Source organism: Pinus tabuliformis, chromosome X, assembly GCF_031772625.1.
Source record: "Pinus tabuliformis cultivar Carrire ecotype Pingquan chromosome X, CPIR1, whole genome shotgun sequence".
NCBI lineage: Eukaryota > Viridiplantae > Streptophyta > Pinopsida > Pinales > Pinaceae > Pinus > Pinus tabuliformis.
Window position 1 is genome coordinate 159,308,446 of NC_142308.1, and position 6,000 is coordinate 159,314,445.

Below are 6,000 nucleotides of genomic sequence, written 5' to 3' on the forward strand. Positions count from 1 at the left end.
AATAATCCATGAGGGGATCCTTCCTCATCCATCCATATCTTCCTTTACTGAGTTGGAGCATCTGAACCCTGTTAACAATGGAGGTAGCTGCAAAAATCTGGATTAGCTGCATAAACAGGCCAATTCCATAGCCGAATGCATACTTTAACAAAACAATAAGGTATATAGACAAATATGAAGAAGAAGACATTTAAGTGCTTACCTTTAACAAAACCTCGTGTCTATTTCATTATTTAGGTGACAGGTATCGGAAGAAAGGAAGAAGTATAGGCAAAAAGGGTGTCAAGGTAAGACAGTCCTTGGACTCTACACAAAGACTTGCTTTAAAAAATAATTTTCAATCTTCTAAGAGTTGCCTTTAATATGACATTATGGATGCATTTACATAATGAAATTGGAATGAGTTTTCAAAGGTTCTCAAGATATCATCTTTGCGGATAAGTGTTATAAAATTTGCTTAAAAACTCCAAGGATTTTTCCTTTTGTTCTTGTAGCCTTTGTGACCCGTCTTAAGTCTTCTACTATAAGATCATAACATCCAAACAAAAATTCATAGGAAGTTCATATGATCTTAGACTTTCATCCTTTTGGAAACTTTATAAAATTTGAAGTAGATTTTATTTCCTGCTTTTCTCCATCAAGGTGTGACCATCTGCATGATAAAAAAAACCATGAAATGAGAGTGACAACCTTATTACCTCTGCTTTGTTCCTCAATTGTCCTCTTTAATCTGAAATGGGGGTTTGATAACTTGTTATGCTTACAAGAACCTCCCAGTCAGTTAAACAAATAAATGATCTAGCTTATATATGACATTTGTGGATTAAATACTTAAAACAGGTGTGTGTTTTCTTTTAACTGTTTAAGTGCGTTAAGTCCATTTGTTTCTGCTGATATTAAACACATATAACAACCATATAGTGCAGCAAATAAACATCAACACATAACAACAAATTTAATCTAGGAGTTCACCCGAATATCATGGGCTACATCTCCTTGAGCTTTTGTCATCTTAACTTAGCTCTTTGGGATTATGGCAAAGTTTCTTTTACAAGTTACACACTTAACTCCAAAGGTTACTAAACTAAACCAATGGGCTTAGATTACCATCTATTTCCCTGTCATGGCTTTCATCACTCTGCAAACAAATCTAAGCTCCCTTAGACTTGATTCCTTCAATCAATACTCTGAGCTACCCTGAGCTTCTTGATGGCACTAACTCCTTCAGAATTCTTTAACTGTCACTAAAACCTCATCTACTATCTCCAACACATATTAGACACCAAAAATAGAATGTTCATTTGCTCAAAATGAGCACTGCATCCCTAAACAAGGCCTTCCACCACGGTTGGCACCGGGCTGCCTGAAACTTCCCTGTAGCATCTCAGCCTTTAGAAGTCTTCAAATGCTTATGAAAATCCCTGCAATGGATTCGGAAGGTTCATTACAATCAGGAATGACTGTTGATTCATTGAGAACGAGTACTGGTAGCTCCTACAACTTCCTCCAACTCTTGGTGGTCCTGAGCTCCAAAATCTTCCTGGATGAAAATCTCCATGAAGATGACTTCTTCAGCGTCTCTGGAATGTTCCATTGGCTTCAGAAGGCTCCAATTAACCTAATCAGCCTCTTGTTTCACTCTCTCTGTCTCCCTAGTCGAAAATTGCTCCTAGAGTGCATTTAATCAATATCCCCTAGGGATACTCCACCAAATTTGGTGAACTGCACCTAACTCTAATTAAACTTGGCATATCCGCCTAAGTTTAGCCGCTCCGCCAAGCTGAACGTTGGAGGATAGTATTCTGAAAAAGAGCAAAGCCTTCTAAAAAGGTAACATGTTTTATATGTGGAAAAGAAGGCCATTATGCTAATACTTGCAAAGAGAAAAAGAACAAGAAACAGTTGAAGATCATGGATGTTTTTACTACAGTCCATAATCCAGAAGATTGGGATCTCATTTCCCACTCAGATGGTGAATATTTTGAAATTTCCAGTGATTCTTCTACTTCAGATAATGATGATTTATCTAATATCAGAAGAATAAGTTTGGAATCTGATTCTTCTGACTCTGATGAAACTTTTATTGCTGATATTAAAATGTTTTACTTCAACAAAACAGACAATTTGCAGAATCAGATTGATGAGGTCAAGACACAGCTAGCACAGCTTGAGCCATCCCAATTAAGAACTAGAAGAAGATCGAAAGAAAATCTAGAAACTTTGGAAAAGCAATTACCTTCCAAAAGAATAATTGATGATGAGGATTTTATTGAAAGAGAATTTGATTCAATGTTCAAACCATTACATATTACAGAAGCTTCTCAAGTTATAGGTATGGATGAAATCAATACTCTCAAGAAGAAAATTAGCAGTTTGGAATCATCTATTAAATTAACAAGATCATAAATATTACAATTATCAGCTAAACTTCAAAGTCTTATTTCTGATTATGATGATGCTAATTCCAAGTTGACAAGAATTCTGATGAAGCATATTCCAGAAGAAATGCCCTTGAAATCTAAGGAAGTAGATTTGGAAAATATCATGGGAATAGGAGATAAAGTGGTAATTCCTTTGAAAATAAAATTTCCAAATTTAAAGGAATACACTTTAGATGCACAAATTGATTCCGAAGCTATGTGTAGTTGCTGCAAATTTGGTGCAATTCCTTCTTATTATTGGCAGCCTACTAAACTATCCTTCAGAGCTGTGAATAAAGAGTTAATGGAGATTAACCATATATCTCCTGATTTTCCAGTTTATTTGAATCATGTACAAACATATGTTACTTTGTACAGTTTTGATACAGGATCAGATGTCCTATTGGGACAAGATTTTTTGAAGAGATTCCTTCCAGTCACCTTTGGCAAAGACTCAGTCACATTTACTACTGTTGAAGGACCGATCATGATTCCTGCAAAGAATGATTACCAGCTTAAGGTCAAGCCCAGTGAAGAAGACAATCTGCAGGATACCATGCAAGATCTTACCAAAATTCAAAAGATTGTCAAGCATGCAGAAATACATGGCCAAAAGACATTGCAAGCAATCTCAGATAAGCTGCACCATGATTGCACAGCACGCAGGCCAGACGCTTTCTGGACCAGAGAGAAATATTTTGTAGCATTACCTTATAAAGAAGGGTATGTTCCTAAACCACAAAAAGCAAGTGCTAATCATATGTCACCTACTGAACAGGCTTTGTGCAAACAGGAGATTCAACAGTTGCTTGAACAAAACCTAATTGAGCCTTGCAAAAGCCCATGGGCATGTCTGGCCTTTTATGTCAACAAACATAGTGAGCAAAAACGTGGAAAGAAGAGGTTGGTAATTAATTACAAAGCTTTGAATGAGGCTCTAATGCCTATCAGGTATCCTCTTCCCAATAAAGAATTGTTGCTTGCTAAAATCGCCAATGCCAATGTTTTCAACAAATTTGATCTTAAAAGCGGTTTCTGGCAAGTTGGTATCATTCCAGATGATAGATATAAAACAGCCTTCACAGTTCCCCATGGCCAATACCAATGGATAGTAATTCCATTTGGTTTGAAGAATGCTCCTTCTGAGTTCCAAAAGCGGATGGAAGATATTTTTGGAGCGGTAGAGTATGTGATTGTATATATTGATAATCTTCTTGTATTTAGTAAGGATGTAAATACTCATAAGCTGCATTTAGAAAAATTCTATGAAATAGTGTACAAGCATGGTTTAGTTCTATCTGACTCAGAAGAAAATATTCAAATTGGAAAAGTCAGAATAGACTATTTAGGATTACATATTGAACAGGGTCACATAGAGCTTCAACCTCATATCCTTCTTCATCTTCTGAAATTTCCTGATATTTTCCTTGATGTAAAGATGCTTCAGAGATTTTTAGGTTGCTTGAATTACATCCGTCAGTTCTATGAAAAGCAATCTGAAGATACTAAGATTTTGCAGAAAAGGTTGAAGAAAGAAAAAGTTGAATGGTCTAATGAGATGACTATGGCAGTAAGGAACATAAAAAGCAAAATCAGAGAACTTCCCAAGTTAAGACTGCCTGACACTGATCTCCCATTTATTCTTGAAACAGATGCATCTGATCATACATGGGCTGCAGTGTTATTACAGAAACATGGAAGGAAAGAACTTGTTTGTGCATATGCCTCTGGTACTTTTGATGACACAGAAGCTAAGTATCCATCTTCCCACAAAGAGATACTTGCTGTCAAAAGAGGAATTCAAAGATTCAAATTGTTTTTAAAAAGTGTCAGGTTTTTAGTTATAACTGATCTGAAACATATGAAAGGTATTTTGTCCAACAAGAAATTTTTAGAATAAGGAAATACCAGGGTTCTAAGATGGGCTCTCTGGCTAGAAGGTTGTTTTGATATTGTCTATAAATCAGGTGCAGAAAATTATCTAACGGACATGTTGACAAGAGAAGGAGCTCCAGAAATCAAAGACATCAAGATGTTCAGACCCCTGTACAAAGGAGAAAGTTCTTCAAGTAAAAGTCCAGTCCAGTCTAGTGTCTGTCAGTCCAGAATCTGTTCAGTCTTGGTCTGTAGTCAGTGTAAATATGAATTTTGTTGGGATTGTTTTGTTTTAAGAGTCAAGTCATTACCAGTAGAAGTCATCCAAATGATTTTGCAGATTTGGTTTGATTCAGAGTCTGGTATGACAGCCTATAATAGTGAGTTACCTTATAGAGATAGGCCTTGGCGTGTCTATTATTCACTGTCTAGAGAACCAGTTCCCATCTATTTTGGTTTTGTCCAACATACTGATTGGACATGGCAAGATTATTTCTCTATCCATCAGAGGGCCAGGATACATGGTTATGTTAGAGTCATTGCATATGCAACACAGTTAGATAGTGCTAATAACTGGTGGAGTCCTTGGTTTAAGTTGTTCATGTTTAAGTATATGCCTAGGGGTGAGCGGATTTGTCATTTTAATTTCCAAGAAACCATTAGCACTTTAATTTGGGAAATCCATATTGCTGCTCAAAACGACTACACTGTAGAGTTTGAATTTCTTCATACTGAAACAAAATTAGTCCTACAAGATAGACAACAAGATGAACCATCATTCAGTTTGAAAGTCAGCTTCCATGGAGAGATTTCTACAGATCCTAGATGGTGAGCTCCAGTATTGTAGCAATAATGCTACAACTCCTGGGGCTTCCTGTCTCTCATTTTATCAACCCGGTAGTTCGTACAAACTTGGAAGCGACGGTGCTGTATGCACAAGTACTAGCTCTTGTCGCAGCTGTACCTTGGTCAGCTGGCACAAGTCCGCTAGGGCTCAAGCCAACTTCTATAGGCTCACAGAAGAAGCTTTATCAATGATGGACGAAAGCTAGCTCAAAGGAGACTAATCTACTTGACAAAAATGAACTGAAAGCAAATCAAAGCATGTAAACCTAGGAAACCCTAATTTAACTAGTCTAACCTCTATAATGCAAAGAATGTGAAGGAAACTTCTACCAATGCTGTTGTTACCTCTAATAAGTGAAAATGCATGGATCTAAGCTGCTTGCATCACAAAAGACATGTTTTTGTATTTTCCCTTTAAGTGTGTGGAATGATTGTGATTGTGTGCTAATTAGGGTTTGGTTGTGCAGATGGGATGGAGAAGGAAGGAGAACGTGGGACAGGTTGGGAAGGCTAGGAGAGGTCCCTAGGGATCCTTAGCATCCATCCACAGAGGTTCATCACATTCAGAAGCTCAGCAACCGAGTGAGTGGCCTCCTACAGGATGTCTGCAGGGGATCCTACAGGATACTTAGAGGTTTCTACAGGATGTCTATAAACTGCTACAGGATGACCTACCGTGAGTGTTTGAAGAGATGGAGGAGTGATGGAATGGTAGGGGGAGATGTGCAAGGTGGGAATGAGGCTGGTGATGGCTCTAGAAGTGGAGGAATGAGATGAGAAATGAGTGTAGGGAGTAGGTTGGAAGATAGAGGGCTAGGTCAACAAAAGGCTAGGAAATGAAGTTACGTGAGGAGTGGAA